Source organism: Pteropus vampyrus, unplaced genomic scaffold (assembly GCF_000151845.1).
Source record: "Pteropus vampyrus isolate Shadow unplaced genomic scaffold, Pvam_2.0 Scaffold116, whole genome shotgun sequence".
NCBI classification, from domain to species: domain Eukaryota; kingdom Metazoa; phylum Chordata; class Mammalia; order Chiroptera; family Pteropodidae; genus Pteropus; species Pteropus vampyrus.
The window spans coordinates 3,825,495-3,853,140 of NW_011888897.1; the positions used below are offsets into that span (position 1 = coordinate 3,825,495).

Sequence of the window (27,646 nt, forward strand, 5' to 3'; positions counted from 1 at the left end):
GGTTGCCTTATAAAATCTGCTTAGATATAGCAAATGTCATGTTTCTTATTTGTGTGTTATTTTCTAAAGATATTCAAAGCAGCACACCCTGAGAGAGCTGACAATAATGCCCCACCATGACAACAGAGGAACAGTTCCAAAGCTCAGCAAAACAAAATTTACTTGGCAGGGGAGAGGGAATAGAGGCTTTTTACAGCTCTTTGGAAATGCTAATAAGGTCTCAACCTTGAACCATGTTTGCTTTTTGTCTGGGGAAGCCTTTCCAGTTATGACAGCATCTGAATGAGTAGAAGGAAGAAATTCCAAGTTGGCATTTTATACAGTAGCAAATTTATGAGGAGGGCTAGGCCAAAATACAGGTGTTTTCTTTTCGCCTGGGAGGAGAGTGCATCTGGGGACATTTTAAAGCCCATAGTCAACTTCTTTGGGTCCTTAAATTTAAGGCAGCTGGAGTTTGGCACGCATCGCTACCAGCAGTGGTGTTGTGTTAAAGAGGATGAAATACATTTGCAATGTGTAAACAGTTGATTCAGAGCTCAAATTTTGTTCTCATGAATAGCCCTTTTAAGCTTCCCTGCCCTTTTTGTCCTATGTTGCATAGTTAGTTGGAGAAAAATATTATTTGATAGCTCAATTTAAAGATCAACACTAACCCAGAGGAATTCAGCCTTTACACTCACACTCTTTCTTTAATATCTGGCACTCATCTTTTAAATAAGTTGTTAGAAGAATACTGTTTTGTGGGTGTGTTACAACTGCTTGTGCTCTTATGTCCCAACAACACATGAAGGCTTAAAGCTGGGTCGCTGGGTGGAAGGTCTCCCCTCCCTTTCTCTGCCTCATCCTCATTGGAATAATTAGATGGAAGGCGCTTTTCTTCTGTGATTTATCTATGTTTTCGATGGCATAAATCCCATGAAGAGGTGGACCTTTAGGAATTCCAAATGCCAACACTTTAAAATATCTGTTTGAAAATTTTTATTCCTTGTTTGCTGCTTCTGAAAGTCTTAGAACCTTGAGGAATTGTATAAAATAATTACAAATATTTTGTTATATATCTTCCCAGTCTTTTAAGAGAAATGCACACAAGCTTTTCCTCTTTACAAAGTTAATATCAAAATCTGTAGAAATCCAACAGTGTTTTACTATCTGTGTTTTCTCTCACCATGTGACATTTTATACATTTTACTATTTCTTCAAATATTATTTTGTAACATGATTTTAAAGTTTAACCAAATGAACATTTTACAATTTATTTAACAAAATTCTTGTTGTTGGACATTTAAAGTGGGCTCCAGTTTTCCTTTTTATAGTAACATTCAGTAGAATACCATTGAACATAAATCTTTGGATGTATCTTCATTATTTCCTTAATATAAATTTCTAAATCTAAGATTAATTAGTCCACAGTTATAGTCACTTTAATTTTAATGGGTAAAAAAATTATTTTTTAAACTTGTTATTTTCAAGTCTAGTTTTTTTTAGATTGTATATGTGAAAAACAAATTCTCTAAGAAAATAATGTGTTTTTTTTTTCCCCAATGGGAAAGATAGTTTTGGCTTGTCCAACAAATGAAACTTCATTTGTATATGATTTTGTAAGCTCTGCAAATGCATTTGAGGAACAAAATGGCTTGGAATCCCCTCCTATCATGAGTACCCCATTGCTCCATTCTCAGAAATCCATATACGGCTATCAGCCTGATATCACTCCTGTCATTTGGACAGGTGTTTTTGGAGGGTGGAGGTAGAAACAAAGACTTGCAACCAAAGATAGATTAGAAATTAATACCAAATCAGGCAAGAAGGACTTAAGTAAATGATGAAGCTGGTCAGAGTGGGTCAGAGAACCAGAGTAAATACTTTAATCTATTTTAATGAATGCTAATCAGCTGGCTTAGTGAAAATCTCCTCTTGATACATCAAAACACAATGGCTTGTGCAAACACTTAATAAACCACGAGTATGAATACAGTTTAGCCATTAAGATGTGGCCCTGGGAACAGATTGCATGGTTGTACTCTCCTCAATCATTTATAACACACACACACACACACACACACACACACACACACACACACACACACACACACACAAATACAGCTGTGCAAATCAAATTAATTATTAAAACTATTTATTTCAGAAGTGGTGATGTTTTGAGTGCAAATACGACCTGAAGATAGTGGCCAACAAATAATTAAAGCCTTTTCTGCATCGAGCCCACCAGAAACTCTCAGAGCTACTTTGTGCTAGCACTGTTACTATGGGAAAAAGGGAGAACTTTCTTAAAAAGGGATAGAGGATCAGCCCACTGAGGAAGTTGTCTCTTGTTACCTAGGACAGTCTTCCTAGAAATAAAAAATCCCTCGAAACTATTCACTTTCATTTGACACCAAAAAATAGGGATAAATAATCTCTCCTCCCAAATTAAAGCAGAGATCAGGGGGGTAATTGAAATCCTGTGAGTCAGGGTTTATCAGAGAGATAAGATGGTCAGGAATGAGTCCAATCAAGGAGAGACCATAATATCAGTACCAAACAGATGTAAATCACTGTTGTCACTGACTCAGTGGTCTCCATATCTGAACATCAACCACAACTGGGGCGTTAACATGTTGAAAGTCAGAATCTTTGGGAGTAGGGCTTGAGATTCTGTCTTTTCAAAACGTTTTCACCTCAGCCAGGTTACGAGCTACTGTCTTAGAGATTTATAATTTTTTAATTGTGAGATTGCCGACTCTGGCCATTGGACCTAGTGACAGTTACTTAGAGATAGTCCCTAAAGCAGGGATGTTGGAAGAAAATATTAGAAATATTTATATATTTATCTTTTGAAAATCTCATTTTAAAAGAGATCTACTTTGTTCATGTTTTATGAAATAGATGATATAGGAATACATATTATGTGATATAATTTATGAATAAATATTCATATAGTGAGACTTGTGTTCATAATGTTTTACTGATTGGGTTGAGCAGTCAAAACAAAATTTGGGAATCACTGCTGTAGAGGGATGGGAAAATGAAAACTTATCCTTAAAAGGCAGATGTCCAAAAAGAATGTTTCACCTTTAGAAGTAGGTATAACAGACATTATACGGCTAGAGTCACTGGTATCTTAGAAAATGATGAATCCAGGGGACAAGGATAAAATGCCAGGAAAAAGAGAAACCTAGACAGGAACTGAGGTTCTGACTAATGATAGCTCGAGAGACAGCATGATGTAGCCAGAAGAGAATAGGCTTAGGAGTCAGCAGATCTGATTTAAACTTTGAGTTCTGTCACCTCAAGGCTGTGTTGGCCCATCTCTCAGTCCCAATTTTCCCATTTATAAAACAGGGATAGACATACTTAACTTGCAGGAATGCTTCAAGGATTAAATGAGATAATGTACGTATTTAAGAATTCAGTACATAGTAGGTATACTATAAAATGATAGCTATTGTTATTGATAGCTATTGTTGTTGACTGTGCCATTTATAAAGGTCGTGTAAGGTGTTGGTTGAAATTATGGGCTCCCACCTTGATTTGCTTGGAAACCTGGCATTGCCACTCATATTCTGTGTTAAATTGGGCTAACGGATGGTAATAATTATAATACCTATCTTCTGGGGTGGTTGTGAGGTTTTAAAGAGATATAAAGAGATTTAGAGAGAGCATGTAGCATGATATTTGGCTCATAATACATGCTTAATATTAACTGCTATCATCATCATTATCGTCTTCATCATCATCATTGCACCAGTTTTTGTTTTAAATGAGGAGGTAAATGATAATTAAACAATCATAATGATGTAGTTTCAATTCCGTAACTAATAACCAATTAAATGACCACTAAATCTGCTGGTATGGTTCTTAAAAATTTGTACATTAAAATCATCTCTGGGGCTTATGAAGAACACAGCTGAGTCCCTCTTCAGACTTTCTGAATCAGAATTTTTATGGTGGATCCCAGGCAGCTGTGTTTTCCACAAGATACATGGGTAATTCTTCTGATTTATAAGGAAGTGTGAGAACCACTGATTATAGTGTCTTCCTCTTAATAGTGTTCGTTCTCTTCAATTACTTCAATTTTTCCCAACCCCCGAGCAGCTCATTCAGCGTTAAATTAGAAATACTTCTATGATCCACTTGGCCATCTGATTATTACTTGGCACCTAGATAAATTGTACTCTGGATTTAGACTATTAGGCCACTGGTCAGGAGTTTTAAAATGCTTGCCTTTCATTTGGAGGTTACATTTTGCTTTTCATTTTCACTTACCACCAGCTTACTACATACTTTACTGTTCAAGATAAATGAACACATTCATAGTCAGGACTGGAAGGAAAGTTAGAGATTAACTAATCCAATGTCCACATTTTATAGGTCAAGAGGTTATACTTTACCGTATGTCTACTTAGTAGCAAAGCCAAGATTAAAATTCAGTTTCTTGCTTTCTGATTTTGTGGTCTTTTCCTATAACATGCTGTCTCCAATATTTTAATGAGTTGATTTGGCACTGAAAAAAGGTGGCATGTTCACCTTTTGGAACTTTATTTCCTTCAAGGCACTAAAAGCTTCATTGAAAAATTTATCTCTCCTAAGTCTTCAAGGGTATAAAAAGACTAGTACATCAAAACAAGAAGAAAACTCCTGAAGAAAAATATAAAGCTTTATTAGTTGTTTTCAATTGCAAGCTTTATTGTTAAGTGAAAATAATGGAAAATTACTCCTCATTATCATTCGGCTCAGTTGAAATGATCAATATGCTTAAAATATCTACTGAATTATGCGAATGCTTTAAAGAACTATGTCGCAGAAAACTTTTGACTTACTTGCATTTATCTACTTGGAGTAACTTTCATCTACAGTGGAAGACAAAGCTAACAATTATCAATAATTATACATCAATTATCTTCAAGTTCTGTTGTTACTGTCTTACAGTCTTTCCCTTTTATAAAATTATAAAATATTTTAAGCATATAGAAAAAGTATAGAAAATAATATGACAAATAATATTTCTCTACTGCCCTAGCTTTAAAAAATATTAGCATCTTACCACATTTCTTTTAGAATTTTTTGGTTCTTTTTTTTGAAATAAGAGTACTGAAAAGTAAGACATAGTTGAAATATCCTGCGTACCCTACTCTGTCCCTCTCCTTTGATAACCACTATCCTGAGCTTGGTATTTATCAGTCCGATGCTTGGTTATTTGTTTTTGTTTTGCCTGTTTTATACTCTTTTATTATATGAGTTATGCATCCATAAATAATAGGTAGGACTGTACCTATAGTCTGTAAATTACTTTTCTTTTTTTTCTTAACATAAAAGATTTATCCATATTGACAGATATAGCTCTAAAACATTTATTTAAAATGCCGTATACTGTTTCATTGTTTAAATATATCATAATTTATCTATTTTATTTTTCTGTTAGTTGATATTTAGTTTTTTACTTGATATGTTTCTTTATGGGCATGTGTGAGAGCTTTCTATGGTATAAACCATGAGAGGGGTGTACCTTTAAGTCTGTTAGATATTGCCAAATTGCTGTGTTATGCAAATCAGAGTGCATTAGAATTTCTGTTTCTCCACCTCTTCAGTATCACTGGGTATTATCAGACTTCTTAATTTGTATCAATCTGATGCTATCTCATTCATTGTTTAAACTTACATTTCTCTTATTACTAGTGAGGTTGAGCATCTCTTCAGATGCTTATTGATCATTCTTTTAAATTCTATTTTTTTTCTATTAGTTAAAGATTTGTTTTTCACTTTAAATCTTTTAACTTTCTGGAACTGATTTTGGTGTGTTATTTTTTCTAAATGTGAAACTATTGATACATGTTCTGTGTGTTAAAAAATAGATCTTTTATAGTGCCGGTAGTGTATCTTCGCAGGGTTTCCCTGCCTTGTCACATTTTAATGATTCTGAAATTGCCAACTGGCCATCAGAGCTATGCATCAAAAGAAAAATTTGCACAGTTACCATTTTATGTGTACCTGGAAACTTAGCTCTGTACAGAAATTTCTATCACCCGATTGTCACTTTGGTTGAGTTATTTTCATAGTACCATAAACATTTAAATTTAAATTTAAATTTGAGTTTCTTAGTTTCACTTAAAATAACTTCAAAAAGATTACACTTTAATATAGCACTGGGAAGAAAAGTTATTGTATATTCAAAAGGGCATGAAAATAGATCTATGGGATATAATTTTTTTATGTGGGAACAAAAGTTTGTTATTCTAAAACTAGCTTGCTGTCCCTATTTTCTTGATTAGCAAAAATCACATGCTTTACGGGTTCCAAGAAAGGAAGCCACCCACAAATACTTTGTTCTGTTTTGTCACTGTAACATGTACAAAAGGGTTATGTGTCATAGGCCTGACAATACAATTAAAAGCAGTGGAAGTTGCTAACCATGGGATAGACTGCTATGACTGATTCGCACATCATCAAAGACTCAGGCAATAAATATATGTCAAAAATTTCTGGGTAATAGGCGAAGAAAACTGTCTGACTTCCAGTCACATGTAATTCAACTAAGAAAATAAAAACAAATGCAGAGTGAAGACTACATCTTGGTATTCTTTAATTAATATGTTTTAAAATTATCCTGGAAGCAGTAAAGATGATCAGCAAGTGTTATGCCAAATGGAGGTGACTGTTTGATGCCACTTATCATGCTGACTTTTTGGAAGTTAAAAAAATATGAAAAGTCTCAAACTTTGACTGTCATGCTGCATAATAAAGTATATGATTATATGGATAATATATGCTGTTGTTAATTAGTAAAACATTTTTGTGTACATTTAATAAATTGTTCTTTTTTGAAAAAAAATTGCTATATTTATGGTCTGTCTGATAATTAATAGTATTTTAGAATCATGCCGTTTTCCCAACTATAGAGCAAGACTCCTCTGCCTGCTACTTCTTGCTTTTTCTTAGAGAGATCTGTGGTATTCTGTTTAAGCAAGATTCACCACATAGTCTACATCAGTACCAAAATAACTACAAGAAAGGGATATAGATATTATCTTACAAAAGAGAAAAGACTGTAAAAAGAACTGGATTGGACTTGGTGAAGCTCAACTTGTTCTGTTAATGCCTGAGCTATGGTGTTATTCGGGAAAGGAATGACCCAGGCTTTTGGAAATGTATTGAAGTGATTATCCTTGAGACTCTTAGAGCAAGATCCTACCTTTGTGAATTGGGAGTGGTGGTTTCCATGATGACAGTGGGAATTCCCCTGTCAGCTCGGAAGAAGCAGTTCCTAGGACTGGAAATAAGACAAGACTAGTGTGAGCCTTAGACTGAGAATGAGGGGAGGACTCTTTTGTCTCACTGGACTTTTGGCATTTTGTCTGGGTTTTGCTGCATGGACATGCCAGTACATTGGCAGTGGTGGGGGTGATCCAATGCTTTCCACATGGATGCAGGTTGAAATGCAGGCCTGGAAGTGCCCTGACAGTCCCTTGTGTTGGTTTCTGGTCCTGTAGCTCTAAGAGGAGCCACATTTTATAGCAATTGTAAATTACTTCCCAGGATAATGATTCAAATACTGCTGTACATATCTCCTGGGAAGCGTGTCATATATGCAGATATCTGAGACCCACTTCCAGAAATTCTAATTAAGTTTTCAGTAGGACCCTTAATCTTGTCTATAACAAGCACTCCAGATAATTCTAATGCATTTAGTTCACATTTTAGGAGATAATCTTAACTGCCTTTCAGTTGGTTACTTTTGATCCTTTGTTAGGTAGTAGTTTCCTGTGAGACACTGATATCAGAAGGGCCTGTTAAATGCTTAAAAAGGTGTAGCAAAGGGGAGGGCGATGCTGTACCCCTAAGACCAGAGCAGTGGGAGCAGTGGTGGTAGCTAAGCTGGAAAAAAGCTACACTATTAGATTGGCTTTCTCATTAAGGACATTGTGAGAGGCAGCAGCCTTAGGCTATGAGGAGGTGGCAAGGTTGAAGTCTGCAGGAGTTTTTCAGGAGAAGAAATCAGAGGAGATAGTTTTGGAGTCAAGGATCCAGACAATTTGGAATAAAAGGACTCAAGTGCACAGAGTAGTTTCCAAAAGAAGGAAAGACCACCTTTTCTCTCTCCTTGCTCTACCACTAGATGTTCTAGATGTTAAGTAGCCTGTAAAGACTGACTTCAATTTCCCTCAAGGGTGATAAACAGGAAGAGAAGACAGAGCCTGACACTACTGTCCTTGGCAACCATTCTTATTAACCAGGGCTTCCTTGGCAGCTCCCAGTGGTGCTGGTGGTCTTGGGGTCTTTCTCAGGTTTGTGCGTTGATAAGCCCCCCACCCCCAACATCCTCAAACATCCTCAAGCAGCACTGCGACTGGAAACCTCAGCATCACCTCTAGAGGGCGCTTGAGTCTCTAACAAAACCCTGAGTGGCCTCACTGGTTTGAGATTCCACTTATCTTCCAAGAAATTCCTTTTTTTAAGGCTTGTGGAGTCCTAACCAGTATTCTGTCAGGCTCAGGACAATTTTCCCTCTATTTCCCTTGGCTCAGGAAACATTCTTGAATTTTCCACAGGTACCGCCTTCTCAGTGTTGTTTCTACAATGCAGGGTGTTGATGGTAGAGCCCATCACTTTCCCCTGAAAAGACTCATTCTCAGGGGTCTAATGGTCTTGGCAACAGCCCTAATTACCTCTTTTTATGTGGCTCCAAGGAGGGTATAGGACCATAGAGGCAAACTGAGCTCAGATAGTGCTCTAGGGATAGATCACAGAGAACCCCAAGGTAGATTTGCAAACTAAGCCTTGAAAATCACCCCTAGGAGAGACTAATAATATCAATTTTCAGGCAAGAATAAGTGAAAATAAGTTCTACATTAATCCCAAACAAAAAGCAGTTTTGACCTTTTGTCCTCAATAGATTGTTTGCTTGAAGTAAGAAATGTTCACCTGGAATAGCTGTCATTAATATGGGTGACCTAAAGGTTAATATACCCCAGGGAATGCTTTACATTGTCCTGTATTATTTATTTCCCTTTTGTGAAATTCTGTGGCCAGGGAACTGCATAGTTCCAGTATGCGGTCCAGTAGCACATAACTAATTGCATTCTTTAAAATACAGATTTATGTTGGTTTGTTTGGCCATCCCAGGAGAAAAACCAGTGTAGGGGGTTATAAAGTATCAAGGTTATAAACTTCATGGGGCTTTCAGGCAAATGAGGAATTTTTATTAATTCTTTAAATGCAAATGTCCAGTAATGTCTCTACTTGTCACACCCCCTGCAGCGTTACAGTTAGGAAAGGATTGCAATCTGCTCAGTTGGGGGCCAAGTGGAGGGAAAAAAAATCAGATTATTCAGAGGCTCTCTGTTGTCAAATAGCATACCTAATATAAAAGACCCTCCTTCTCTCATGACTCCTTTCCTAAGCGACCATGTATCAAATACAGATGCAAAACATAGGAATCCCTCTCATTCGTAGTCCCTGTCAGGACACAATTTAGAATGAAATCAGCAAATATCTTGGCAAGCACCCAAGATATCAGGTAAATTGTTAACTATCTGACTATTCTTTTACAGCACCAAAATTGAATGTGATATTAAAGCAAAACCTCTTTATTTTAAACCAGTGGTTCATAGTCCTTCCCAAGAACTTTAAAAAGTATGCTCCCCGGCTCTTTTGTACAATAGAAGCAAAAGTCTAAACTTAGCATAACCAATTAATACATATCAATCACCTTCATATTCCAGACAAAGGCACATTAGATTACCATGAAAAAGATCCTAAATCTGTTGTCTGGTGACCAAGTCAGCATAGGATGAACTTTTGACACCTTACCACATTACCGGTAGCCAAATAGTATTCCTGACCTGTGTTTTTGTTCATAATGCATACAATACGGTATGATGGTTAAAGAAGAATATTGCTTTATACTGTGGGCTGAGGACTCCAGAGAAAGTGGAGAATTAGAGAGAAGGTCTCCAATCAACATGTGAAACAATATTGTCTATAGATCAATATATAACAAGCCTTGCACATATGTATTTGTTTAATAAGGTTGGGTGCCGTACTGGTTTTTACTCTCCTTTGTATCCTCGGTGCCTGCCTCTATGCCTGGATATATTAGGCACTTCATAAAGAATGAATGAATGAATGAAATAATGAATATGATTTTTCTAACATATGTTAAATTTTGTTGTAATAAATAAAACACAAATTTAAAAAGCATTGCTAAATTGATATTCTGTCATCATGGTTTCTTTTTTTTATTGTGGTAAACTATTCATAACATAAAATTTACCATTTTAACCATTTCTAAGTAGAGAGTTCTGTGGCATTAGTTTTCATGGTTTCTTAATAGATACTAAGAACACAAATATTAACTTAGGGGAGTTCTAGCTAAATCCAAAAGGGGGTCCTCATACCTACAAAGGTTGGAAAACACTTGTATTCAGTTTCCCTGAGGGGAAGTTTTCCAATTTTGGCTATTTCAAGTATCATACAGCTCACATCTTCAAGGGGTGGTATGTTTCATGATTGGGCAAATAAAGATATTAAAATGTTCTTGTTCATATTGGGTTGAAATCTGTCCCCCTGTAATTTCCCATTAGTCTTATTAGTTTGAAGAAACAGAATCAATACATTATGCCTTCTTCCAAGGAACAGCCCTTATCAGTTGCCACCTTTCCTTTCCTTTATTTATTTATTTAAAAAAACCAACTTATAATGAGTCTTAGTCAAATCTAACCAAAATTCCTCCTATTGAAATTTAAAATTGAGGAGTTTTAAAATTTTGCTGCTTTCTATCCATTTTGGGCCTTAAAAGACAAAGAGTAATATAAAAAGTATATGTAGGTTGAATAGGCTGGGCAGGTCTTCTCTATGCCCCAAAGACCATACTCCAGTAAGACTGCTCAAGCCTTTGCTTGTACAGGAGAGGCCTTACCCGAGATAGCGCTTCACTGACTCCTCTTATTGTTAGTACCGATAAAACACATACTGAATCATCCTTGACCTCTGTTACTCTTACCCACAGCCAGTCCATCATGGAGGAGACTTAAAGTTTTCCCCCCACAATCCCATGTGTGCTGACTTTTAATAACATCTTAATAACTATCACTATAAATTTTCTTATCTTTCATTTCCCCTCCTTTTCATCAGATACCTGAGATAGTAAAAACAAAAACAAAACAAAACAAAACATTCTTCTCCTGTCTATTTTCTTCTTCTGCCATTCTCTTTTCTCTCTACCATTCTGCCTTAGTGTCCCATAGACCACTGTTTTCCTTCTGTGATTTGTTGCCAACAGTAATGTCTTTCTGAATTATCCATCTTCATTAAAAGTGAATGTCAGTGTTAAACCAAACTCCTGGCTTCACGTTTTGATACGCAGAACACAGTGGACCTAGTGCTAAGCTACACTCTAATGATGTTGAAGGAAGGTTGATTATTGAGTGAAAGACAAACTAACAAAACAAGCTAGTTGGAGATGCCAGTCCATTCTTGGCTGCCTCCTATGTTACCCTGATTACCAGAGACAGAATTAGCTATGAGTGGGAGACCACACTTTCTTTTTCCAGCTCCCACCCATGTTGACTCACATGAACATTTCAAAAGGATCCCTAAGTCCAGAAAATTTACAATAAATAACAATACTTCATATCCACTTTTGGCCTCTTATTAAGGTTTATAGAGGAATTCTGTACTTGATAGTTAAATAAAATATATGGGAACCAATATCTAAATTTAAGTTTATAACTTGTTTCCAGAGGTCAGTTCTTGAAAGTTTAGTTCCTTGGTAGTTATTTTCTCAAGGGATCCTTTGGTAAAACCTACTCATACCAGGATACGGAATCAACAGGGACTACCTTTACCTGGTTTTCTTTTCTCTCATCTCAGAAACAAAAGAAAACAAAAACTTCTGCTCAATCAGAATTTATCAATATCCTAGTAGTTCTGTTGGGTCTTGTTCTAAAGAATTACCTGAAAGAACCAATGAAAGCCAACTAGCTCTAGCTATGATAACCAGAGCTGAATTTAGCTAAACCAACTCGATTGGGCAATCAGTTTTAAGGGCAGTATAGGCCTTCATAGCAATAACTGACCTGTCCCTTTTCCACTAGGACAGGAAATACTCTTGTCATTTCATACCAGCAAGGAAAAATTTCTGAGTGCTCTTAAGCAGAAAACAAGAAATTCTACTGATCGTTATCACATGGTGAGCATCTAAATACATATCTGATGATAGGTTCCAGAGGATTCTAGGCTGGAAGAAAGCCCTCAGGTAATATTGTTTGTTTCTATTACAGTCCTTTATATTCATGTTAAAGAGTCTAAGTCTGCTTTTGGCCATCTCCTCACTGCATTAAGTGGCATTTTCTCTACAAGAATTGATAGTGTTACTCTCCTCTCAGAAAACATTCCTCTTATTCTTCTCTGAAAGCACTTGTAATGTGTCTGCAGTAAATATGTTGGTCCTTTGCATATGGAGGAAACATTACTAACCTGTCATTAATAGAGCATATTCTTCAAATGACAATTACTTCAAAAATGGAAGTCATGGTCTGGTTGGGGATGTGGGGAGGAGGAACTGTCACAGAGAAAAAGAGACTTGAGAGCTATATCGGCCAACTAACCTATGGGCCTGGTTTAGATCCTGATTTGAGCAATACAATTGTAAAAAGATACTTTCAAGACAACTGGGAAATTTGACTATTAACTGGACACTAGCTAATATTAAAAACGATCGTTAGTTTTGTTAGATGTGATCGTTATATTGGGGTTATATTAAAAAACGTTATTTTCTGTTTGGGACACAAACAGAAGTACTTATAATTGAAATGATAATATATTTGGGATTTGCTTTAGACATTCCAGAAAAATAAGATGAAATAAGATTGGATAAATACTGATTATTGACACTGTATACGTGAAGATTCATTATATTAGTTACTTTAATTTTGTATATGTTTGGAAATTTTCCAAAATACAAAGTTTTTTTTTTAAAGAGAGAAAGAGCACATCCTTTATTTTTCCCACGGTTAATTTGTTATTGTTATTATTTTAGTAGCAGAGAAGAAATACTATTCAATCCAGGTCTTGCCTATATTATTTATAACAATGATAAAATAATTCAACAATTAATTACTAAATTAAATAACTACAATAGCTGGATATATATATGTATATATATGTATATATTATATATATGTGATATATATATTAATGCTAACTACTATATTTCAGGTGCTTTATAAATATCTCATTAATAACTGTAGAGCAGGTTATATTATTCTCCTTTTGTACTTGAAGAAACAGGTTTAGAGAGCTTACATAACTGTAAGGTTAATAAAGCCCGCAGGTGATGGAGCCTGAAGTTTGGACACAGATCTGCCTACTCCAAAGCCTATATTCTTTGCATGGCTCCCACCTCTCATTCTATGTGTAGTTTGGGTCCTTGCTGACTGGTGGCAGCCAAATCAACTGGCTAAAAGTGATTCTCTTAAAGCAAACCAGAGCATGTCACTCCCCTACTGAAAGTTTCCCAAAGACTTCCATTTTACATAAACTGAAATCTAAAATGTTTACGGAATCTACAGGGCCCTTCATGATCACCTCCCTCCCTGTCACCAGATTCCGTCTCATCTCTTTCAACCCTCCCCTTTGCTTACTCTGCTGCAGTCACACTGGCATCCTCAGTGCTTTTTCTTAAACATAGAGAGCATTCTGCTTAGGCCTTCACTTGGTGTGCCTTTTGCCTGAAACGCTCTTTCCCCAGATAACACATGGTTCACTTTCTTCTCTTTCCCCTCATTTTTGTCAGTCTGTTCAAATGTCTTCTTATTGGAGAGGATTTCCCTGACTAAACACAATAGCAACCCCACTAAAATTTTCTCTTATCCTCCTTACCCTTCTTTATTTCTCTTCATAGAGCTTATAACTACCTAGTGTTATTACGTACATAGCTGTTTGTTTCCCCTCAGTAGAGTGTAAACTCAGTGAGGACAGGAGCTTTCTCTGTTTATTCATAGTTGTATCCCTAGCACCTAGAACGGTGCCTGGCATTAAGTAGTTGCTCTAGAATATCTGTTGAATCACTGAATGACTCTGGGCCTCATCAGCATAGCGATCTGAGTCACCTGGTTACATATGTCATGTCCAAACTAGGCAACCTTTGGGACTAAAATGGAATCACTGGTAAGGACCAGCAGCATCCTCTGATACTGTGTTTATCATTTCCTAGCTGCCTGCCTGAGGGCAAATTTCTTAACTTTTTTTAGTCTTAGTTTCCTCATATGTAAAATGAGATAATAATTATTAGATAATTATATGGTTATTAGATACTTACGTAGAATACTGAGCAAGCTGTCCAGTTCAAGTCTTTTTATGGTAAATCAGAAGTTCTTCCTTCAGCTCCAAAAACTTTCTCTGCTTTCATAATTCCAGACATCTGACCAGGCAGCCAAGGCCTTTGGCTGGAAACTGAGGATTTATTAAAGCCAATGTTCTCTCTCTCTTGTTTGAGCATGTAGATGACATGGAATAACCCCTTTGATTTATTGAATTAGCTTTTCCAGTGTTGTTTATGCTGCCAGATGATCACTTCCCAATTTGATAAAAATCACTTCATAATGGGGATTAGATGGTACATTAATGACAGTGGTCTCTGCTGGATCTGTCGCATTCTTTTTTTTTTTAAACCGAAAGTCTCTATCATGCCAAAAGTTTGCACAAAGACTTATTGTTGTTGTAGTTTTCCAGGACTTAATAAATTCGCCATTGTTAGGAGATAACCTCAAAACATCAAGAATCCTGGCTAGTAGGTAAAAAAAAAATAAAATCATCTAAAAATGTAGCAAAAGTATGGACACATTAGTTAAAAACATTTTTTAATCCCATGTAGTATTTTCTTCAAGTTTAAGTGGAAAATGGTATAACCACAGGAATGTATATTAACAAAAGCAATAAGCTAATTAAATAACAGACAAATGTTATATTGTCTGGGTATTAATACTTGAAGGTCACTTCTTAGTTTACAATGGTGAAGAGAATTTATTGAGGAAGGATTATTTGACAGGAATCTTTTTGTCCTACAAGTTATGTGCCAGTTAAGATAATCAACAATTCTTTTTCCTATGAGTAGAAACATAATGAAGAGAAATCTCAGCATCATACACGTCTTGCTTATTATATGGTGTTTAGCTCACAGGATCTTGGGAAGAGAAGAAAAAAGAAGAGGAGGAGAAGAAAACACACTTTGGGCGTTAAGCTGGGGCTAGTGTTCGAGTCAGTTGGCCGTGGTAAGGGAGACTGAGACTTGCACAAGTTTCTGGAGTTTAATACCTAGCAGAGCAGGAAGCAAATGAGCACTGAGCCATGTGGCACCTTTTTCCTGCCATCTCTAAACAAACATAGCAACAGTCCAAAAGCATACAGGTGGGTCTGGCACATGGAACTGGGTTTCCTGGTGACTTTATCTCTGCCTTGGCATTTGGTCTGTGTTTACAGTCTAAGCAACAGATATGAGGTAATGAAGCAAAGGAGGGAAGTACAAAATAATGATCACAACATAAAGGTATTGTTTATTCTCTGCTTTTTGGAGGATAGAGGAGGGATGAAGGAGTCAGCTATATTATATCTGCCTTTGGTTCATCTATGGCCCAGGCTTGCTCCATTCAGCACAGTCCACGATTAGCCAGTATTGCACCATAGCTACTGGAGGGCAATGAGGGCTGTGAAAAGCATGTGATGCAATCACACTTTCAAGGAAACCTGTCAGGACAAGTGATAATAGCTGGTTGCCAAGAACTCCTTGGTATGGAGCATAAACAAGGTGCTCAATAAATATTTGAAGTGACTTGATTGACACAGGCTCTAGTCACAGACTCCATTCCTTTACCAATATAACCCACAGTTTTGTAGGTCTATGCTGGGGAAACTAAGAAATACCCAGGGCTAGTTTTGCTCATGTGTCCCTATTTCATTTGAGGCTAGTGGTAGGAGTAAGAGTCATGGAGGAAAACTCAAGAACACACTCAAAAAGACATGAGGCTAAAAGAAGTCAGTGGGCTTATGTCTTGCCTTAATGATCCAAATAACAGAGCCGAGTGGCAGCTTTGAGTGTGACTGTGGTGTGTTCTTATTGCTAGCTTCTCTACTATAAATTTTGTAGGGCCCTAAACAAGTTTGATTCAAAAAGTCATTTGGGAAAGAGGTATGAGTTATGATCTATGCAAGCAATATGGATACTCAGTGGAAAAACTGATGTAAGCTCCCTTTGACAAAGGTATTACAGAGTCACTCTAAGAAGTGCATCTAACTCTTGAGGCAACAAGGGACATCAAAGTGTATGAGAAGTTTGCCACAGGGGGAGCCATGGCTGAAAGGAGCAAAATGAAGCATCAGGTAAAAGAGATTGATCCCTACCAAACAAGATTAATTCAGTCCGGGCATCACAAAATCTGAAGTAAATCAAATAATGAAATAGTCTGAAGCAGAGACCACGGTTCAAGCTGTTTATGAAGATGTCTAACGTAAGGTGAGAACGAGGAAGCTCTGAGTGGTTTTGCCATCACGAGGAGAGCATAGTTTCTCTTTGCCTTATTTGCAGAGCAAAGAATGAAAGAAGAGGCAAAGACCACAAAAGGACTCTATGGAAAGGCTATATGACTAGAACCCAGTAATGGTAGAATCCTAGAATTCATGTGTCCCTGGATATTTCCCAGTGAGCACCATAGCCAAATGAAGTACAATCGAGTTCAGAGAAACAAATTTTTACTAAATGATAGTGACCAGGAAGACTTAGACTTCTCCAATTTTTCCAGACTCAATCCTTTGTTAATAGTGTAAACAAGGGTTAAAGAAGAATATTTGTTTTCGCCTTGCCTTTTTGTGATGTCATTACTTCCTGATTTCCAGTTTTATGATTCTCTGCATTCTCCACTAGGACCAGTCATCTAAAGAATATTTGGCTAGCAGACAACAGGAAAATACCATGCATAGCAACTGAAGATGTTTGTATTATGAAAAAAAAAAACCACGATGGTCCTATAAATCAACAAGGAAAATTCTAGAACATATTCAATAATGACTTCTCATTTTTAACTATAACTCATTTCAAGTAATCCTTATGGTCTAGAAACAACACCTTTTCATCTTTCTGTTGTTCTGTTGGAAGCCCAGATGCAAGAATGTTGGAAAAATTCTCCAAGCCAAACTGCTAAGTAATACTAATAGTAATATTTCACTATATATGACAATTGTTGGTGTATTTGCCTTTTAACCTCTTTGGAAAATGGTGCAGATTGAGCCACATAGTGGACAGAGTGACCACTTTTCAGCAGCATTGCTTGGTCACATCTTCTTCCCCTCTCAATCCCCTGCTAAGAGTCACTAGAGGGGCCAAGTGGGATTTTAAGTAGTAACAGCATTTGCACAGGGGGGAAATCTCTAAGATGTCAAGCCTGAGGTGACGAGGACTAGAGAAGGAAGAAGAGAGCATATGCCAGAGAATTAGGGGCTATCACCATGTTCCAAACTCCATGAACAGTTAACGTGCTGTGAGTACTCTGGGAGAATGGACGGGGATGGGCTGAGGGAAGGAGAGCAGCAGGAATTAGGAGACAAGTCTGAGCAGCAGCCTGGAATGGCGAACATGGCCTAATGGGCTGGGCTGTGGTTCCCATGCTGCTGGTTGTTCAAACAAAAATCTAGGAGTCATTTTTGAGTCTCCTTTCCTTCACCTTCCACACTTAATTCATTAGCAAGCCCTGTGGGGTTTCCTACAGAGTACTGCATTTAAATGCAGCCACTTTTCTCTATCTTCATCAACATACCGTTTCTTGTTTGAAAAACTTCAATAACCTTTTAATTGGTCTCTCTGCTTTCACTTATGTCCTTCCTTTAATCCATTCCCCGCATATGAGCCAGAGAGATCTTTTAAAAGAGTAAATCAGATCTTGCCACTTCTCTCCAATTGCTGCTTATCACTAACTAGAATAAAATCCAGACTCCTGCAAGGTTCTCATGTTCTGGCCCCATTGCCTGCCTCATCAGATCTCATTTTATACCACTCTCCAGCCTCACTGGTCTTCTTGCACTTCAAACACTCCCAGCTCGGTCTGACCTGGGGGCCACTACTGGCTATTTCCTTTAATAAGAAGGCTTTCTCCCATCTATGTGTCTGCTGCCTCCTCACAGTTTGGTTATCAGTCTAAATGTTACCTCCTCAGAAAGGCCTTCCATGATCACTTTATTTTAGGTAGTGACCCACCCCACTGTCATATTTGCCAAGTGGAATGCATACTGTTTTGTGCTGCCCTATCTCCCTTCAAAGGGGGCCCTGCTGTCTCTGCTGTTCTGAGTGCTGCCGGTAGTCTTCAGCTATGAGCCCCGTTAAGGACTGCTTCAGTGCAGAGGGCAAGGCCACACCCCTTCCTAGAGTGATCCACATCGAATGGAGTATATAAAGAATGGACGGGTCCCTGGTACCTTAGTCCAGCTCCAGACAACCCTGAAGGGTCATTCCACTCCAGTGTTCCTTCTGGGGTGGGCTGAGGCTGTCATTGGGCCTGCTTTGCTGTATGACTTCTCCCTCCGCCCACTGCTGGTTGCTTCTCCTTCCATCCATGAATGTTGATCCCCAGGACCCTCCTTAGGAAACATTCTGCATGCTAAATTCTACCTCAATGTCAGTTTCTCTATACCAGAGAAGTGTTATGTCCTTTATAGCATTTAAAACTATTTGAAATTATTTTACCTATTTGTTTGTAAGTCTATGGTTTGTTTCTCCTGTTACAATATAAGTTGCATGCACACAAGGACCTGTCTGACTTCTTCACCATTGTTTTCCCAGTGTTCTGAAACCTGGTACATCATCATTATCATAACAAACACCTAGTATTTATTATATGCCAGGTACTGTTCTAAATACTTCACTTATATTAATTCACTTCATCCTCACAACAGCTCTGTAAGGTAGGTGCTATTATTTCCCCCATTTCATAGACTGAGAAACTAAAATACAGAAAGGTTGGCTAGTTCAGGTCATACAGCTGGTAAGTGAGAAGAGCCACTATTTGAATCCAGGCAGTTAAGGTCTAGATTTTATGTACTTAACCACTCCATTATGCTGGTTCATTTGTTTGTTTGTTTGTTTGTTTTGGTAGCAGTTGTTCAATAAATGTTAAATGATAGAATAAAGAAAAGGGAGTAGTTAAATACGCTTTTCTAATTTGGGGATATCACCTATTTATTCATTTGATAAATATTTTCTGAGCACTTACTATATGCCAGGCACTCGAGAATGCATAGGGGATATGATGTGAAAACAAAAATGTGATGCCTGTCTTCAAAAAGTTTGTACAATCTATGAATTATCACTTTGCTAAGTTAATGGTCTAGAAGTAGGACCACTATTATTGTTATCCATGATGTTTGGTTTCCTTTTCAGCCAATCTGAGTACCACCCCTACCTGTTCTATAGGGCAAAGGTCCCCAACCCCTGGGCCACAGACCGGGTACCAGGCTGCACAGTAGGAGATGAGCGGTGGGCAAGAGAGTGAAGCTTCATTGGTATTTTTAGCTACTCCCCAGCGTTAGCATCACCACCTCTGCTCCACCTCAGATCATTAGGCATTAGATTCTCATAGGAGCACTGGTCCCTGGTACCAAAAAGTTGGGGACCGCTGCTATAGGGTGTACTATATGGGGCTGTGATGACAACATTTCCTATGCTCAGTGATTTATTTTTTCAAAGATCGTAGAGCAGTCATCATTTCTCAACCTTACCAGGGAGAAGAGAATGGAGATGCTAAAGCTCTTATTCATGATGGTGCCTAGCTGTAGGAAGAGTTACTTGGTTCGTTGTCTTGAGACTCAATTCCTGAGTCTTTCTGGCAAATGGTCTAGAGGACCAGAAGGAATAGAAAGATTCAGGGAGAGCCAGAGCAGTTGGCTGCCTCTGCAGACTGAGAAAGCACATGTTAAGGAGGAAGTGCCACAGTATGATGACAAGGAGCACAGACTCTGGGGCTCAACCTGGGCTTGTCCTCTCGCTCTGTCACTTACTGCCTGTAATATGATGACCTACTTGATTACTTGAGCTTCCTTTTTCTCATGTGTAAAATGGGAATAATGATAGCAGCTGCCTCAGAAGTTAGCATCAAGTTGTGGTGAAGATAATGCATATAAAGCAGACCTCAGTGGCAATAGTATTTGGATTTCAGGGGAGCGTGGGCATCAGAGTCATCTCAGTTATTATAAACCATCATTAGAATCTGTCTCCTTTTCCTAGTGGAATTCAAAAGCTGAGAAGTTGCTGATAGACCCAGTTCAAATCACTTTCTTTGTAATATTTCCCACACTCTCTCATTCAGGGCTTCCTCAGCACTACTAATTTGTAGTTCATTAACAACACTTCTCCAGGTGTGACATACTATTATTGCTTGTTTGCATTATCTCCTCAGTTAGACCTCTATGTGCTAGTGTTTGAATTGTATTAGTCTTCTCCCTCTACCACCTCTCCATTATCAGAATGAGGTCACGTGCATTCTATATTGAAGAAATACATGCTGAGTCTGTGGGACAGAGAAGAAATGATTTCTTTTCTGAGTGTAATAATTATCCCTGCAATGTCATCAAGGTCAGTGTTTTTCACTCCTAGTAACAGTAGTTTAATTTGTACCAATTGAAGCTGCCTGGGGACACTCCTTAATGATGGGAGATTTTTTTTTTGCCTCAAGAAAAATTGGAGCAACTTCTTTTGTTTTGCTGTTTATTTTTCTCCCTTCCTTCACAGAAGAAGAAATAGGAAAAAGAAAAAAAAAAGAATTAGGAGCTAAGTGGAAGTGAGTGTTTGTAAATAGAATCACAGGTGAGAATAAAATTTTCAGGGGAGGTTCAAACAAGTTTGATTTGGAAGAAGCAGTTGGGCCTAGAAAATGACCCAAGAACATTTGACTTTTTGGACCCTGAAAGGAGTGAAGACTTCTTACAACAGCCGTAAGTAGTCATGGATGCAAAAATCTCCAGGTCACAAATGAGTGGCTGAGTGCTCTGGAATAGCAGTGCTTTATGCTGAGAATCTGCAAATCTCTGAAATCTGTCATTGCCCAAAACCTGAGGATAATTTACCAAATTCCAGATTGACCTCCCTAGAGAATCAGCTTGCAGTTTATGATAAAAAGAAAAAAAAAGACAAGGAGAGGATTTGAAGAGTTAATTATTGGGCCGTGGTCTATTAAATGCACAAAGCTCACACGGATGGCACTGGAGCTTTGACATGAGTGGAGGGACTTGGATTCTTTCATAGCTGGAATGTGCTGGAACGTCCCAATGGCTTGAAAGAATGCCTAGAATTTCTTTTTTCTATTATGGTCACTGTTATTTCTCACAGAGGCAAGTGAATCTTCCCGAGCCACCGTGACTCAAGTAGATGAGCCCCCAGCAGGCTTGTAGGGAGCAAAGTTGGCCATGGGGTGATCCCTGTGTTTCTCATGCATGGGTGTCAGACAGAGCTGTTATAAATCTTTAAAGCCAACAGGAAAATTAATGAGCTCTACACAGAGCAGGACCTTGTCAACTCCATAATGGGCAGTGGGAGGAAGAATTCTACTGTTTCCCTCCAGGCATTTAGTGTAACTCAAAAAACGCCTGCTTTGTGGTCATTAGCCAATTATAACAGCTTTCCACTCTGAAGAATTTAGTCATTTATTGCTTTCAGTTCATTGGGAAGAAAACGATGTTCAATATAATCAAGATGATGGAGTCTATTGCATTGAATTTTCCATTTAGTGATGGAAAAAGAATATTTCTCTTAAATCGTTTAGGGCATTGAGTGCTCAATAAAGAAGCCTTATAATCTGGATACAGAGCAAGGACTATTATAGCTGTCTTGTGAAGGTCCTTCTCCATTAGAATGTAAGCTCTATGAGAGTAGGGATTTTGTTTTGTTCACTGCTGTATCCCAGGGCCCAGAACAGTGCCCATTGGATAGGAGGGTCATAAGAAATATCTGTTAAATTCATGAATGAAGATCTACAGTCCAACAAATGGTGTTGAGAAAAGAGCTCAGGGTTTAAAACAGCATTATTCCATTGAAGGAACATAGGATTTGGAATAAGACAGACCCTTATTTTGAATATTTGGCTCAGCTAGTTACCAGCTAGTTACTGGCCCTGGGCAAGTTACTTCACTCCTCTTAATCTCACATTCCACGTCTATAAAATGAGAAAATAACGCCTCCTTCAAAAGGTTGTTCTGAGGATTAATTGAGATAATGATTGCAATGGTGTTTGGCACTTTGAAAATGCTGGTCCTACCCTTACCCTTCCGCAAATCATGTTGCTTCAGTATGTAATTTACATAACGGGCTACCTAACTCAGGGAGAGAGTAAGAAAAGGCAAGCATCTATTTATTGTCATAAAAATAGATTATAAAGAACTCTTCGTTTTGTAGGGTACTTATTGTACGTTTCTACAACTGTGTTATTTTATTTCTGCTTAAGAAAGGATAACATATTTCATAAAGATATTAAATTGGAGGCCTGAAAAATCAACTCTGGCCAAAATGAGTCTTTAAACACCACTTCTCAAATAGCTTTTGCCTAATCCTAGTAGGAAAACATTGGGGAGCAAGTGCAAACTTGGAGGGGGGGCTTTCCTAAAGTTAATCTTTCCTGAGACCTTTGGTGAAACCTGTAAAATTTTGGAGCATGCTAATTAAGTGTATTTTTACATACTGCATTTAAAAAATGTATTCACTGTGTTTTTGTTTCAAACTGCTTAGTATAACATTTATTAAAGACAGAAAACACACTGATAAAAATATCCAGTTGTGCATTCTCAATTGTTATAAAAAGCTTTCTAGGTCGCTGAAGGTCACTGCTGGGCAAGTCTCCATGTTTAAGAGGTCAGAGCACGTGAGTGTATGTAACACGAATGTTTCTGAGGTTAAGGAATTCCATTCGCTGCGATGCGAGTTGTGTACATTTCCTTGATTTTTCTCCCCATTCCTACTTTCACCTGTCTCCTTACTTCTTAAGCTTCTGAGTGGGGTACAATTGAGTGTGTGGGCACGACTGGCACCACCTAAAAGGAAATTAGGAAGCTGCATAAGCAGCCTGATTTATGAGGCATTGAAAGGCTCAGATGGCCAAAAATATTTCCATCACTGGCCTGTCATCAGTGCCTGAAATTCCCATGATAAGAATCACTCATTAAAAGTTTTCCGCAGACACGCATGGTTTATTTGGGTCAATAAAGCATTGTGTTAGGGAGAAAGAAGGAAATGGGAAACTGAGAAAGTATCTCATTAGAATGATTTATTTTATCAATCTGTCAGTCTCTTGGGGAAGAGTAGCATCTTGACAAGTAGGTATACTGTTTAAGGCTGGAGGGAAAGTTGGGAGTTTAGAGTTTTGTATAGTGTGTTCATGTAGACTCTGAGCAGTATGAAGCCAATGAGCACCTGGGAGGAGATTGCCCAAAGAGGATAGAGGAGCTAAGATATCAAAGACAAATTTAGGTATTTCATAATTCCGTTTAAGGCCAGGTTAGGGAGCAGGGTACAAACAAGCTGGAGGGATCTCCTTCCCCTGTTCCACTGGCCAGGTTGTTGGATAACCATAACATGTTTAATTTTTCTGTTATTCATAAAATAACATTTGTGATGAAGGCCAAGTAGACTTATGACCAGGGAGAGATAACATTTGCAGGAACAGAACTAATGAATAATTCTATGACATTATTGAGAGTGTTCTGTAGGAGAGCCTAGAGCAGTGTTTCTCAAAGTCTTGTCTGTGTACCACCTGTATCTGAGTCACCACTGCTTATTAAAATGTTCATCCCTCATCCTCATCCAGACCTTCTGAAATAGATGTTCTAAGGTAGGAGCCTAGACTTAGTGTTTTAACAAATATGTCTGCTGATTTTATGCACATTTTTTGAGAAGTATTGGTTTAGAGGTTTCAGTAGATAATAGAAGTTAAAAGTATTAGTTCTAAAGGTAGCTAAATCCGAATTCAAATACTAGCTTTGCAGCTTACTTGCTTTGTGACCTTGGGCAAGTTATTTAACCCCCTGGCCTTCAGTTTCAACCTACTAATAGTACCAACTTCGCAAGGTTATTATATGAGATCTGAGAAGATAAGTCATGAAAGTTTAGCACAGCACCTGGCACAAAATAAGAACAAAAGTAATAACTATCATGATGAGTATACATATTGAAAAAGACTCTTAGGCAATGCTACTGATAGTAAATTCACATAAATAGTAGTATCTAGCAATGGGAGAATTGGTTGACTATGTTCTATTTTTGAATATTTTGCTTATTTTTACTACAACAAAGCACCTGGTTCCTTTTCCAGCTGTTGCTTTCCTTTATTCTCTTATATCTTTATCTCTTGTTTTCTGCCTCTTGCTCTCTCTTCTTGGTTAACGAAGCGTCTACATTTTCTTTCTTTCTTTCTCTTTCTTTCTTTCTTTCTTTCTTTCTTTCTTTCTTTCTTTCTTTCTTTCTTTCTTTCTTTCTTTCTTTCTTTCTTTCTTTCTCTTTCTCTTTCTTTCTTTCTTTCTTTCTTTCTTTCTTTCTTTCTTTTTTTCCTGTTTCCTTGTCTCTCTCTGGTGTAATGCCTTCTCATTCATCTTGCAAGGAGAATTGCTCTACATAGCAAAATTTAGAGCTGAGAGAATTGATACGAAGTGCTGTTGAATTTCACAGTAGTTTATTCAGGGCCATTATTGATAAATGCTAAAGAGGACCTTATGCCTAATTAGAGCTCAGAAAACCAGACCAAGAGGAAAAGAGCAAAGGTAAGAAATGGACTCTTACTATTTCATCTTAGTATAAATCATGGTAAGCAGTATTATGCTAATGGCAATGTGACAACGAGAAATATAGCAGAAAATGATGTAATCACAGAATGGAATATTAGAATACATTATAATATAGAGTATGGAGCAGAAAAATGGGAGAAATGCTGATCTTCAGTGCTTTTCCCCCAACTATAATCTAAAAGAAACAACCAATGATGAAAATGAGGCAGTTGGCATCATCTCACATGGATCCTTTCTCAATGCCAGAATCCCCTTTTAATAGTTGAAATACGAACTCTGAGAGCTAGAATACTTAGGTTCAAATCCAGCTTCCACAATTAGTATTAGCTGAATGTTTTTGGACTAACTAGTCTCTCTGTGCCTCAGTTTCCTCATCTGGAAAATGGAGATAATAATAGCATGCATTTCAAGGGTGTTTAGGAGGATCAGCTGAGAATAAAATGTAAAGCTCTTAGAAAAATGCCTGGCTCGTGGTAAAAATTATTGATTGCTATTGATGTTATTATCTTTATTATTTTTTATTCACCAAGTTTGAAATCCTCAGTGATGTCCTGGCTGAGAAAGATGTGTCCAGGGAGTTTTAAGGCAGACTATTTTTGCTTATACTGTGAAAATTTGCTGACAGTGGTTATTTTTCTTTCAGGAAAACAAGGTTCCATGTCTGGCTGCCATTCTTCTTTATTCAAATAAGTGCACTATGATTTGATCATTCCTAATAAATCTTAGATATTCTTGGATTTATAAAATAATTCATTACTAATAATCACACTTTGGAATCTGGTCACTCACTCATGAGAACATGTTAGTCAGCGCTTACTAACACCCTCTTCTACAGAACATGCATCTCATGTTTTGAAAATACCTATTTGACCTAGTGCATATTTCTTTCTCATGACTAACATTCTACTTTATTCATCATTCAGTATGTATGAGCTGATTGGTAATAAATCTGAGAATATTTCATTAAAAATTGCAGTTCTTCAATATAGTCAGTAATGCTCAGAAAGTAGAGAAATTATTAAATCTCTTCAGTGAAAGTATAGGAAAGCAGGGACAAGGACATCATTTAAAAAAAAAAGGTATTCTCAGATAAATCATTCTGAGAGACTTTAAAAAACATCCATCATGCAAGACACACCCCTTTGCTTCTATTCCATTTTTATCATAGCAATCTCCCTTGCAAAATCGAGGTTGTTCATAAATATTTTCTTTCCAATCTGTGGGAAATAAGTCTTGAGTAACTTTGGCTCTTTGATAAAGTTAGGTTAGGAGACTGCTTATCATTGAAACAATGAACACAAAAGCAATTCAGTCCTGGGGCCTCTGGAAAACTCCTCAGCAGCCCAGGCAGTTCTCTTGCGCCTTGTTCTCAGGCATTCCAGGGGAGTGGCAAAGGGAAGGCCAGCACAAGGAATTTTCAAGGTTCTTTTTCCCACCCTTTAGAGTTGATAAGTCTCTGATCATTCAGAAAAGGATTTGTTTTGCAGGAATCCAAAGTATCCCAAAGAACTATGTTTACCCATAACAGGCCTGGCTCTCTGTTTAATATAGCCAGATGGACACTGCTTTCTGGACTTGTGGTCACATCCCCACAGATTTGACCTCATTTAGCGGACACTATTAAAAGATTATCCTATTATTGAGAATTTCCATTGCATCAAATACTAAATATTAGTAACATTTCTCTATGGGGAAAGTGATGTAACAAGAGGGCATAGACTGAGTTGACCTCAGGCAAATTATACAGAGAGGTATGTGGAGATTATGTAACTAATCTACTGCCTAATAAAGTCCCACAGTATAGGGAGTAAAGCTCTGGGGGCAGAGACTTTCCCAGTAGTTCTTGAAGGAAGTGTTCAGGTTCATATGAAGCCATAGATGGAAGTTTTATTCGACTCTGTTGCCTTGGTACCGAGATAGTTATTTTGAAAGATGCCAAGGAGGAGAAAGTGTATAGAGAAGTGTGGCAGAATGATGGAATGATGGAATGGGAATAGGGTCATGGGCCGGCTAGCTTGCACTCTGGTTCGTTGTTTACTTTTACAAATGGGGGAACACAGGTGTTTTCTTTTTTCTTTCTTATTTTTCAGTCTGGAAGCCAAATGATGCTCATAAAAAATTAAAACTACAGCGGAAGTGATTTGAGAATCAAGATCTTAAGAAGTGATCATCCAAGTAACCTGTTTTTTCGAATGTTGCCAGAAAAGGTACCTGAAAGAAGATTCTAGTCTAGGAGGGCTGGGAAGACATATTGAGGCTCAACAACTTGGTGAACTAGACAAAATTAAACTTTTAGTTATGATTTTTTCTTGAACATGCTTTTAAAATAATTGATTGCATTTTAATTTTTTTAAAAAAGGAAATAAATGCACATAACAAAAGAAAGTCAAGCAATACAGGTATATGCAAAATAAAAAGGGGGAATCTCCCTCCTTTTTCCCCTACAAGAGCAAATACTGCTCTAATCTTTCTATCTTTCAGAACTTTTAAAACACTATACATATTATAAATGTGTTTTTGGAGTGGGGGCTAATGCTGTCTGTATTGTTCTGCAGTTTTTTTCACTTAATTATATATTATGGACATCTTTCTACTCTTTTAAAAAATAGACATATTTCTGATGGCAGTAGTTATTTTTAAATAAAGTAAAATGGAAAAGAAAGCAACTTGATGATTCTGAAACTTAAGAAAATCCTATATTTGATGTTTTAAAAATATTTAAATCCTATATTTGATGTTTTAAAAATATTTTTTTTTGGTATGATTTACTTACCAACATGTTTTATAAGTTGCTTGTAAATGATACTGTATTTTTTTTGGTATGATTTACTTACCAACATGTTTT

General features: G+C 37.4%; 1 protein-coding gene across 1 annotated transcript in view; it reads right to left on the bottom strand.

Moving 5' to 3' along the window:
- The window catches only part of USP44 (ubiquitin specific peptidase 44), a 91,156-nt gene extending 63,564 nt beyond the window's left edge, over nt 1-27,592 (bottom strand). The window contains exon 1 of the mRNA XM_023533979.1: nt 27,575-27,592. The gene's annotated coding sequence lies outside the window, so the exon portion shown is untranslated. The remainder of the gene's footprint in view (nt 1-27,574) is intronic.
- Between the last annotated feature and the right edge of the window lie 54 nt (nt 27,593-27,646).